Consider the following 14,004-nt stretch of genomic DNA (forward strand, 5'->3'; position numbering starts at 1 on the left):
ATATTTGAGTTCGACTTTGATATTTTGAATTTTGATTTGATAAACTTGATTTACGATGACTTGATTTACATAAACAATTTACACAAATAAATAGCCTGCAATACGCAAATAAACTTACACAAAAAAAACCTGACCACAAATAAACTTACACAAATAAAAACCTGATAAACGTGCTGAGAAGTTTTTCACAGATTGCAAAACGAAACCTTCATTACTCATCTTAATTATTCCACAACAACTTTAAAAACTGCAGAAATCTTTCACTTTCTTTATTATGTAAATAATTATAATATATTATTAATAATTGAACTATACTCCAACAATAAAAACTATTTCAAAGAGAGTGACTGCATTTTTTTAAATATTTTTTCAGCTAAAAAATTGAATTTTTTTATTAAATCGAATCAGTATTTTAATTTTTAAAGTTTTTTGATAAATAAACATTACGTGTAAACTGAGGAGCATTAACAGTGATATCACCTAAACATGTAAGAAATGGTAGATAATTACTTTTTTTTATTTATTTAACCAGTTTAATTATTCAGTCATAACTACCACCTGCTATTAACATTGTAAATTCCATATATTTAAAATAAAAATATCTCATGCATATAGATTCAATAGTAAAATGAGAGAAAAGTTGTTGATTTCAATCAACTTAGAAAGATTTTTGCTTTTTATTCGTCACCGCTTTTTACCGCCTTAGACGCACGTGACATTCCTACATTAATCGAAATCAAAAGTTCACATTCTACAATCGTACTAAAAAATTCCATTAATCATCAATATTTTGGTTTGAAACAAGAACCTTAAATCTGTGTAATATACATTAATGTAGCTTTAAATATATATTTGCTTTAACCCTTTCTCGCCGACTGTCACAAATACGTGCCAGCATAAAACCGTATCAACCAGGATAAAAAGATAAAACTGGTAATCAAAGTAATTCTTTAGCAGTTTATTTGTGGGCGGAGTTATAATTGTTTGATTTATTTAATTCATCACTACTTTGTTCAAAATAAAACTATTTAGTTATACTTCGAATTAACATTGATTATATATATGATTAAACTAACAATAATTAAAGTAAAAGCAAAGTAAGTCTGTCAAATTAGAAACGACTACATTTAAGTTACCGTTTTTTATTTAATTACGTCCTGATCCTGATTTTGTACGAATGCTTTTCTGAATCACCCGTCCCCAAGGGTTAATTATGAATGCATAAAATTATTTTTATTCATAAAAAAAATATAATTTCTCTATGATATCCGCCATGAAATCGCATTTATACATTGTACAGAAGTGCCAACTTGCCCCGCTTTGTGGAAAAAAATTTTCTTGCAATAGAAAAATTTTTGTTGATTCTTGTATTAGTAAATTTGATAAAAAGTTATGCTGACCACCATTTAAATAATTAAAATATTCATTTCATATAACGCGCCACTTATTTCGAACTATTTCTATCTGAACCTGTTAATGTATTGACTAAATGAAACAAAATTATGCGATTTTTAGTTCTCTATTTAATTAAGTCTCCTGTAAAAAGGCAGAGTAATTAGCATCCTTACATAGGTTTCTTTAAATAACCAAGTTGGTATTCATCATTTGAATGAAATGCATTAGTATTATTTTTTACATTACATTACATACATTAGTATTATCTACATTAAGTATTATTTTTTCAGTATTTATTAATTAATTAATTATGAACAGAAAATAGATAGAAGATTGTGGAATTGTTTTTCTTACCGTGAAAATTGTCAAAAATAGTTTTTCTTTCAGATACAGAACAAGAGGAATGGCGTCTTTAAGGAAAAACTTACCACTTTTAATAGGTACGTTAATGCATGAAAATATAATGCATAAAAAATTTCGTCATTTTTTTCTATTAATTAAGTTATTATTATTGATATAACACTGACTTTTATATCTTTCAGGTTTTCTAAGCGCCATAGTTTGCAATTCAAATGTAAGTATATTTTTTAAACTGCCGTTGTTTGCATTTAAAAAAATTTTAGAATCTAAAAGTACATATTTGAACTTTGATAATGTGAGAATCAAGTTGATATATTTGATTTTGAAAGTGATATACACAACATAAATTTGTTTAAATGAGATTTACAACCACTGTGAACATAATAATTTATATTTTAAGGTCCTGATAATACTGGGGAAAAAATATTTGTTACATTTGCATTTGATCATTCCTAATTCGGGGGTTTGAAATTCAAATCTGAAATTAATTTTATTCAGAAAGCTACATATATTTTTAGTTTAGTTTATTTTTTGTCTGAATGTACATATTTATAAAGTACTTATATATACTTTTTATATACTTTTTACTACTGCCTACGGAGCAGAGAAGTGAGTTCGAGAGAGTTTTAAAAAATCTTGCTAATGTCCTAATAGTAAATTTTTAGGACTTTATTATCAAAATTGAGGATCAAGTCAGATGAGGGGTAGAAACTTTTGGGTCCCTTCATGTTAAATTTCACTTTTTACGTATTTAGCCATATTTCGGGAAAGTTTTTAAATTAACTGAAAACTTTTCTGCTCACAATTATAAACTTAATTTATTCAAAAATTTCATGTAAAAAATAATTTTTAATAACTATTTATTATTTTTGAACAATCTCCAAAAATTTTTTAAGTTCTAAGGTATGCAAATTTTTACACCATTTTAAACCAAGTAATTAAAAATAACAAAATATAAAATTTGAATAAAAAATTTTACTTTTTCGTGAAATAAAAGCTTAAAAAATGTGCGTGTTTTAAATTATTGCTATTTTCAGTATTTTATCACAAATATTCAATTCTTAATTTCTTTTTCTTAAAAACAAACAAGGAAATCGTATATATCATTATATATAAACATTGTAAATACCTATCTTTGGACCTCATCCTATTATAGAAACATTAAGGGCACATTTAATGCTTAAAATTTTAGTTTTATAACGGTTTAGTTTAGTTAATAAAACTGAAATGGAAAAGTTAGATGACCTGAAAGGACACTTTTAATTATTAAAAATTATAAAGTCGGAAATTAAAGAATTAAGGGACCCCTTCTGACCTGAAAATGACACTATTTTTCATCTTCCTCTTCATTCATACAAAACTAATACGGAAACTTATTTATCTCTCAAAATTTTTTTCACTTTTGTTCAAAATGTGTTTTATTGACCTTAGTTACCAAGCTATAAATTTTAAGTTGCAAACTATTCTAAATTTTTTTAAACTTTTCAAAGTTTAAGTTAGAAAAATGTTTAAAATCATAAAATTCAATAGAATGCATTTAAATGAGCAAAAGAAAACAAAATACATTGAAATATTAAATAGTTATTAAATAAAAAAAACTGCATTCATATAATTTCCTGTATGGTAATATGGAGGAAATATAATCTCTTTTCTTTACAGGAAAAGGGAATCTTTAAGATATTTCACATAAAAAAATATTTATTTGATTTAAGTTAAGCTTGTGTTTACATTGCATTTTTTTCTCGAAAATGTATCAATCAATCCTAGATATAAATTGTGAAGCGAAAATAACCTTTAAACACCTTTTTTAGTGTCAGTTGTTTCTTGAAGAAATTAATCGTCCAGAGTACAATCCTCAAAAGATAAGTGCCAGTGTATCAAGTGCCATCGACCACAGGGAAATAAAGCCAGTTCTATCCAAAAATGTGCCAAATAATCAAAGAACGTTAGATTTCCTTCAACATTCAAAGAAAGTGTCCTCACTTCAAAACAAAAACGAATCAGTAGGAATTCAAAGGAGATTTTCGGAATATGAAGACCATGACAGTTATCATAGAAGTATGGAGGATGAACCCGATATGATGCCGAGAAAACCAACAGACATCATTGAATACCTAGGTAAAAAATTTTTTAAAAGTATTGTTACTTTGCAATACTATCTACTCGTACTTTACTATCTCCGCACAGATCTTATGGAAATTACTGTCAAATTGGCTATAAATTTATTATGTTGCAGATTTTAAACATTCTGATCAAAAGTTTTCATTCATTCACTTTAGTGTCTGTAAAGATAGAATCTGACTATCTAATGGACCCAGTACAGTTCTTGTGAAAATTAATTCTCTGCCAAATTGGCTGAAAATTTATTATGTTGTAGTTTTAATCATTCTGATCAAAAGTTTTCATTCACTCACTTTAGTGTCTGTAAAGATAGAATCTGACTATCTAAGGGACTCAGCACAAATCTTATGGGAATTAATTCTCCTTTAAATTGGCTAAAAATTTATTATGTTGTAGTTTTAATCATTCTGATCAAAAGTTTTCATTGACTCCCTTTAGTGTCTGTAAAGATAAAATCTGACTATCTAAGGGACCCAGCACAAATCTTATGGGAATTAATTCTCTGCCAAATTGGCTGAAAATTTATTATGTTGTAGTTTTAATCATTCCGATCAAAAGTTCACAAAGTTCAAAAATGGATAGTTCCAGAGAAACGGAACCTCAAACATAAGAGATATAGGCAACGATCAATGTGGAGAAAGATGTTTCAACAATCTCCATGTGGTTCACATTAGAAATGCTAACGTTGTGGCCGCAATAGAGAATTGAGAATTATATAATAATGTTTGAGGTTTCGTGTGTCGAAAACTATCAATTTTTGGACTTTGTGTCAACGAGAACTTTAGATTAAAATGTTTTGAACTGCAACATATTAAGTTTTCAGCCAATTTGACAAAGAATTAATATTTATTAGAAATGCGCGGGTTCTTTTTCGACTCCTGTTCGGGTAGCTAGAGCATTTAAATTCTAATCGAAGCTCTTTGGAGGATAGCTATATCAGTTTAAATTTTTACTTGGTCACTTAAGCAGAATTTGTCATAATGTAATCTCAAAAAGGAATTTATCTCCAATCAAACATCCGACCCCTTTCCGAATATCAAATTTTAAATAAGAGTAAAAATCTTTTTATGGATCTGAAACCAAACCAAGAATCAAATATTAAAGCATAAACTTTATTACTACTATTCCCTACAAAGTGAAGCATTTCTGTAATATTAATGCATTCAAACAATCGTATTTCATTACATTTTTCAAAAAGAAAACTGATAATTCAATTTTTTCTTTTTTTCTTTTATCTTTTTGACATCCCTGTTTACCAAAATATATTAATTTATAAACACAAATAAAACTCGATATTAAATTATGTATTCACAATATTTCTCCAAACTAAAAGGTAGTCACAATAGAAATTATGAATTTAGCCTAAACGTTAACTGCCTAAAATTTTTTTTTAAAAAAGATAATTTTAGCATCACTACAAATTATTACACTAATGCAACGAATGAATTAGGTGCTAAAACATTAATTTAAATTGTACGAGCATTTTTGCAGCTCTTTAATTACATTTCTTCCGAAAAAAACACTTACAAATCTTTACAGATACTGACGAATATAAATAAAATGTGATAATTATTTTCGCTTTAAATAAAAATTTGTTTTACATGAATTTCCTCAACGAAGAAATTCCGAATTTTAAAAAAATTAAACCGGGATAAATAAAACAACCTTCTTTTTAATGCATCTATTTTCTTTAAAAAAAATTAGATTATTTTTTAATACAGAAAGTAAGTCAATATAAATAACATGAAATGAAACTATTCTATAAAAGGAACTCATCAACCTACATTAAGTATTTAAACAACTTTCAAGATTCCCGATTTGTATCTCACTTTCCGCATTCTAGTATTTTTAGAATTTGATTTTATGGTAAAAACATTTAATTAACTTTTTTAATTGACTTTTAATTGGTATTTGACTTCTTTAAGCTTTAAACATCCATCCATCAATGGTTACTCATCGAAAGACCGTGGGAAAAAAATTTTGACGAAAAAGCAAATGCAATTTAGTGATTTCGTATCCTCTTTGAAAATAAAAGGCGGCGGTTCAATCAAGCGGAAAGTTTGTTTCTGCGAAATATTTGGTTATGTTGATTAGTGTACTCAATATATTGCTGAATAAATTAATTTCCGTGCGGATGAACAACTTTATTTAGGGTAGAAAAATTTTACATATTAGAAATTTAGAGAAAAGTATTATTTTTCTCATTTTAAAAGAATGAAATTATTTATTAACCCTTTAACTTTTTTCATTATTTTGTATTAATTTAGATCAAAATAAGTATAAAATATTATATTTATCATTTTAATAATTTATGGTTACATACCTGCCTACTCGTACGGTCGTTGAAAAAGATTTTACAAAGTGGTAGTAAAACAACACTTAAGTTTTGACGAATTTTCTAAAAACAAAACTATTAAGGTATCTATAAACACAATTAGCTATTAAATAGATCTTATCTACATATTATTTTTAAATTATTAATTCGTCATGGTAGTTTTAAAAAAAAATTTCGAAATTTTAAATTTCAAGATTTAGTATGTCAAAACGCGTTGAAACGCGTTCTCAACGGTCGTACAAATTGGCAGCTATGTGTGCATGAAACACCGGTGTCTTTTTCTACGTCTTTTGCTTACGGTGTACCAGTTATACCATATGTGGTACACATGTTGTACCAGCCGTAAGCAAAAGGTTAAAGGTAAAATCTTCCAAACACGGTTCACTTTCAAACAATAATGTTTCAAATTCGCACTTATTTGCAGTTACTCAGTTTTAAGAGTTTACTCAGTTTTTTTTATTATTTATTTGTCTAAAAATCAATTATTAATAAAACAAGGACATGAGTTTCCATCGTAATGTAAAAACAATTTAGCGTTTCCACAAAGTAAAACTCATTTGCAGAAAAAAAAAACTTTATTTATTTTTCAAATATTTAAATTATTTTACTATTATTTTTATTCATTAACATTTTTTATTGATTCTGTATCTTTTACTACTATTTTAATTATTATATTTTTATTTTATTCACTTATAATTTTTACGACGGCTCTCTGCGTTAACACAGATTTAATTCTTTAAAATTATAGTTTCTGATTCCGCTGGAAAAATTAATTCTAGTCACATTGCTTGATTACAACTTCGACAATATACTAGTTTTTTAAATTTAATTAATTAATAAATTTAATAAATTAATACATTTTATTAATTAATTCATTAATTTAATTTAAATTTTGGTTACTACAAAAATCCGTTAACTATTTTTTGTAAAGGGATTATTTACCAATAATACGAAAAAATAACTTATAATATGGTTTTAGAATTTTATACAATTGTTTTTATTCATTATTTCAATTTCCAACGCTGAGTGAACAAAGTTTTAAATAGTATTTATAAAAGTAATTGCAATTTATTTGAAAATAAATATACCGTTTAATAACTATTAAATAGTAAGCAAAGTAGCATAATAAAGCGATATTATACAATTACTATATATTTTATTTTATTTTATTTTATTTTATAACAGTCGTTGATCAGCAGACTCAATTTTTTTTAGTTTACTACTACCAATGTTAAACTCCATAACCTTGTAATTTTGAATCTAATATAGAAGACAAAATAACTCCTGTATCAAGTATTGAGAGAAATTCGCTGTTATGGCGGACTTTTCAATTAAACTAACCCACATCTGCGTTGTATCAAGAGGAAAACCGACGCAAAATTTAGACCGACTAAAATTAGGAGAGGATATTAAAAACTTTTTTTTAGAAATATGTAGTGAAAGAATTAAAATCCTTGTGAAAGAATCTTTGAGAAAGAGTATAGAATGTGTTACTTAAGAGAATTGATACTTGACGGGCTTGGCTTTCTCGAAATAGAATGGAACAAACAGTTGCTAACGTAAAAAAATGCCGCGTTTCAACAACCAATCAGAATCGTTACTTGCAGGTATTCCATTCTGAAGTCATTCTACAGAAATGCAATATTTATATAAGATACCTTTTTTTATTACGGTGGTATTGAAAAGGGAGAAACGACTTCTCCTGATTTTGGTTGATTCACATTTCGCATGGGTAAAAAGGACACTATTTTAAAATCTTAAAGCATAATATTTCAAATTGTACCAACAATTTCGTTATGCAAAATCTTTCAAAATAATTGCTTCAAAAAGAAATATTGCTTACATAGAGTTAGTATAAAATGTTTCCATATTTTTGTTTCACTACTTTCTTTTTTGAGAAATGTCTACGTCTAAATTCCAAGTATCGGCTAAATGTTAACTATCTTTGTATTGGCAGCTTTAAACAAGTAAAAATTAACATAACAGTTTAATGTTAATCCTAAGAAGAAAATTTAAATTAAAAATTTCTTACATCAACCTCTACCTTTTTCTTACGGTTAGTTAGAAACTAGTCGCTACCGTTATTTCACAACAACTATCATACAACCACAAACTCTTTTTATTTTTATTATAGGTATTTTTTATTTGTATATCTGCTTCGTATATTTATTTCATTACGATTAATTAATAATTTAAAATAAAGTATTCCACTGTTTAGCCTGATCAAACAGTTCACAGCGTAACAGTTATTCATTCACAATTATCAACAGAAAAATTAACCTTAAATTCAAAATGTTGTTCAAAAATTTATAAATAATTGAACCACATATTAAAGGAAATTATTGGATAAGCTGTATTTGCATTGTTTTTTTTTCTTAATGAAAAGAATCCAATCAAATCTAATTACTTTCTAGAAACCTACTTATTATTTCTCACAAAATTGGCTAAAAAAATTAAAGGAAATATTTGATGAATAAAAAACCTAACTATTTAATAGCTTTGTTTACTTCAAGTTTGACAACAAAATAATTAAAATAAAAAATTAAATGAACTTGAACGTAGTAAATATGTCGTTCAAGAAAAAAATTAAATATGAAAAAATTATTTAATTCTTGAGGTAGTTAGTTTTACATGATTGATTTCAATGTAATTAGGTCATTATTAATGTGGCGAAATATTTGCTCTAGATACTTTTTATCTATTCTTTTATTAGTAACGTCTCATATTAGATAATACTTTTTAATCGTTGTAATCTTTTGATTTAAGTAACTCAATGTAACTTCCGTTCTGTTTCGAACAATATGGTAATCTTCTTTTAATAGGATCACGCAAGCGTGTCATTATTAAAGTCATATACACGCGCACCAATTTGTGACGACACTTATTAGTTTAATGCCGTCTTTCATCTTTACTTCTTTTACATTTCTAATACTCATCACCAGGTGGTTTTTAAACTTTCAACTATCGAATTAATTTCTTTGCGCAGTGACTGCTCAGCGAACCCCTAATCAATAATATTCAGAAAATGTCGAAATTTTATAATATATTTAGCTAATTTCCACATTTAGCTTACTTATATAACTTTTAAGGCCGGGATAGCTTGGCTAGTAGTGATTTGAGACCATGTTCGAGAGGTCGTAAATTCGATCCGGCCGACAGATGGCTCCCCGCTTACAAAATTGCGACTGGTGCAAGTTAAATCTAACGGGGTCACAAAGTCGGGATGGGACGGAATGTTGTCTCCGGGATGTTGTCTCCGGATTATCCGCAGGGATGTTTCTCAGACCGCCTCCAATAGCCCATTGTGCAGCTCTAGTGCGCGTAAATAAAAGTACTGTACCGTACCTTATATAATTTGTGCATTTGTTAATATTATCACTTCAACACTCACAATAATATCGTATACGATATATGTCTTGATCGAAAAAACTCCTGGTATTACTATAATTTACATTAATAATCATTGATGGCATGCGATTGATAATTCTCTCGACATCACTGTATACAATATGCTTAGTTGTCGATATTGATCATGATTTTATCGTTTTAGGAAACTTCTCGTATTTATCCTACGAATAGTTATCCACTATTCATATTACAAATATGAATCTTACGATTATTCAATATTTATTATCGATGATTATTGTTTTTTTTTGTTTTTTTTATTTCCTATGAGCTGCACAATCAGTCTTCCCGATGAGCAGACCTAGTGCGTTTTCCAGAAGTGGTATCCACTCTTTCAGGACCACCACAATGGGTGAGATAACGTTGGCCATGTTAACTCAGACGTCTACTTTCTGCCACACTAGATGGCAGCACCGAGACTCTATTTGGATGCTAAAATGCACTAGGAATTTAATTTTGCCGGAAATTCCAAGAGCCAATAAGGCACTCCAGGGATCTTTTACATGCCGCATAATCATACGACATGGCCGCTGAGGATTTTCTGCATCCCGAAAAGCCGGTGTCTGGGCCGGGGATCAAACCCGCAGACTTGGGCTCACAAGGCCGACGACAAACCAACTGCGCCACCTAGCCACATGATTATTGTTAATTTCCTATTTATCATAAGGCATGGTACTCACGATATATCGTGAGAATTTTTAGAACACTGATATTTAAAGATACATCTCCTAAACAATGCGTATTTTAGACGATGCCGTATTTTTTTCAGGTAGTATAGTTTTATTCTATCTTTTTTGCACGATTCAAATTATTTAATCGTGAATAAAATATATGAAACCCTAGATGGGTCGGGAAAATACGAAAATTTTCTTCATTTAATGCCTAAGTTTTTGCCGTGTCCTTCAAGTGAAGCGTGGTAAAATAGGATGTCTAATCAAATGTGAACGTTTTGCTTAGAATTAATAATCGAGTTGCTTGAAATACTTCTCTGCAAGTATAGTTTGATCAAATTTTTCAACACTTACATATGCACTTTTTTTATGCAATTCAGATTGGGCACAAACGTTTGCGATCATCTAGCATAATGTTTAATTACACTGGAGAACAAATTTGTTTTCTGCTACATTAGGGTTTTTTTAACAGTTCTTAGATATTTTTGCATCGCTAATTTTAAATCTGCAATCGGTTTCTCACTACTAGCTATAGTTTTAAGCAATCTAATCCTTTGCCTCTGGGGCGCCATCAACGGCACCATTCTAAAATTAAAATATTTTTTTCCTTAATAATTAGTAAACATATCATTTCAAGAATTTTAAAAAATTATACAAAAATACTATATTATGTATTTTAAATGATTTAGTGCTTATATTAGTTAATATAAACAGCACTTCAAAGTACTCGGAGTGCAACTGGTTAATAATATAATTCGAACTAGAATTCAGAATTTTTTAGAACTCTCGGGAGGAAATACTAAGTGTCTCTACTTCTCTGGTACGAATCGCGTGGCTGGAAGGTGATAATTCATTTCAGTTTAAGATTCAATAAATTAAGGTCATGTGCTTTTTATCTTAAATGTTATTTTCAAGTGTATAAGTATGCATATAAATCTATAAGAGTAGACAAGTGTATAAGTATGCATATAAACCTATAAGAGTAGACAAGTGTATAAGTATGCATATAAACCTATAAGAGTAGACAAGTGTATAAGTATGCATATAAGTCTATAAGAGTAGACAAATGTATAAGTATGAATATAAATCTATATGAATAGACAAGTGTATAAGTATGCATATAAATCTATAATAAATGGTGACTGATGCACGTTAAATCTGTCGAGTTCTAAAATGCTCCATGTTCCCATAACAAATCAATACCTTTGGGGGTACTGATCCAGGAGTTTCCTTGTCTTCTGGATTGGTTCAAAATTACAAGGCTACGGAGTTGAACATTAGTAGTCGTAAATCCAAAATTAGGTCGGCTGTTCAACAACGGATATAAAATAAAATACATGAGTAGACAAGTGTATAAGTATGCATATAAATCTATGAGTAGACAAGTGTATAAGTATGCATATTAAATCTATAAGAATAGACAAGTGTATAATTATGCATATAAACCTATACGTTCTATATAAATTTGTACATTCAAGCAAAAGAAATTAAATAAATAAATAAACTAAAAAAATACCATTTGGAAAAAATCTGTAGCTTTCGGTACAAAACTAATTTCAAATTTAAAATATTCACATCTGAATGAGGTAAGATCAATTACTTGCATAGATACAACAAAAGATTTGTTCCCCGGAATAATCTGCGAAATTTTGTGTTTATTATAATGACCATACCGAACTAATTGTATTTATTTATTTTTACGCAGATTCCAGTGACCTCTCAGATGACGTAAATCTTGAAGATTATTATCATGATTCGGTGAGAATTACAAAAGCATCTAATAAAAATCCACAACGTAAAAAATCGAAACAAAATCATAAAACGAAACTCAGATCAGAATGGAAAGCCAAAGGGAAAAATCTTGATATCAGAAAGTACGATTCGGAATGGTTGGCGAGTGAAAATCTATCTGAAGAAGTGTTTTCAGGAGAAATTAGCATAACTATACCAACAACAGAAGCAACGAAAACTCTGGAAATAGACTCAGAGCGGAAAGCAAAACCAGAATTGAAGAAGAAAAAATTGAAACGTAGAAAAGTTCTAAAGTATCGAAATCGCCAACTAAGTAATCAAACAGATAATGTATGGAACGCAACTTCAAAAACCAAATCTGATACTACAACGAAACCAACATTAACTGTTTCCTCTACAACAGATTCGTCTGCCAATGGTAAAAATAAAGCAATAGAGACATACGAAATTAACCGAAAAACAACTCCGATTCCAAATCTTAAACCTCAGAATGGCAAAACTATAAAGAAAGGAGAAAAAGGCAATAAGATTTCAAGCAATTCTGATTTTAAAAGAATTCCAATTCATTCTGCTAATGGAAGTGCCAGAAATTTAAATAACGTTGGAAGATCTTATGCAGGTTCTGGAGTTAAAAATGTCAAAACTTCCGAGCAGAAGACATTGCCACGCAACCAGGAATTTGAAAACAACTATGACAAGAAACTAGAAAATAATTTTGACATTGTCCGTGATAGTAATAATAATAGTCAAAGCAAGAAGCATAACTTAAATAGCGAGTTAGGATCTCAAGAGGATGGCATGTTCGAATATGTTAATAGTCAAAAAGATTTTAAAAAGGAGAAAAATTCAAAAAAGTTTTTAGAAAAGCCACGCATTAAGGGAGTCGTCTACAGAAGTACACAAAAACCTAGAACTCAATACAATTTAGAACCACAAAAAACAGTTGAGATTGAAACTGATAAAGATAACTACAGCAGTCTGACTTCTTCACATTCTAAACTCAATAATCCAGTTAATAAAAATGATTATATGTCCCAAGTTGCTAAACTGTATAATAATGTTGATAAGATCAGTCATCAAGTAAAGGGAGGTGCCTTCGATAACTCAGGAGAAAGCTGGCTTTCTAATTTCCAAAACAATAACCATACTGATAAGGATGGTTTTTATATGGTAAGTTATAATTACAAGGGCGAAGAAAAAAATCCAGAGAAGGATGTCGTGAAATTTACCAAAGGAAGAACTGAATCCGTAAAAAAAGCTTATCAGCCATCAGAGAAAAAAGAATCATCTAAACTCTCTGATAAAACAAAACCCAAAAAGCAGCAGAGCACCGAAGAAATCGATGAAAACGAGAAACCAAAAATCGCTACGATTTACCAGTTTTCAAAAAGACATAGAGAATATCCTCCAATCGAAGATATTCTAACCAAAAACAAACCAATTCTTACTGATTCAAATAATTCTAATTATCGTTCGCCATCAACTGACATACCTCCTGTTAGCTATAAGAAAAAGCAAGTAAAGCAAGTTACTCAACCCTTATGGGAACAAATGAAGCCATTATCGAATCATCAGTATGATGATGAGCAATTCTTCGATACTTATGAAAAGAAGCATACCAATGAGCAAAGTACTTTCAACAAACAATCAAGTCCTAAATCGTACGTATCTAACAGCTTTCTAACATTCTCCGGTGGCAACAGCAAACCTCTGGACTTGGACTCTCCTTCATTGTTTAGTAAGACTCGTCCAATGTTTGGTCCAAAAGCGAAATCGAATAGCGATTCCTCAAAAAATGGAAAATATTTTATGCAAATGTTTAAAAGGGTAGGTGATGTAAGTTTAGAAAACTTTGATCCCGAAAACAAAAACATTCCTGACGGAGACGGTTATACATCTTTGATGAAATTAAGTTGGAATGACGACGATCGTCAGGCCCAAGTAGAGAAAACAATTGACACTAGA

This window comes from Parasteatoda tepidariorum, chromosome 6 (assembly GCF_982258835.1).
Source record: "Parasteatoda tepidariorum strain Cologne lab strain chromosome 6, Ptep-v5.0, whole genome shotgun sequence".
Taxonomy (NCBI): Eukaryota; Metazoa; Arthropoda; class Arachnida; order Araneae; family Theridiidae; genus Parasteatoda; species Parasteatoda tepidariorum.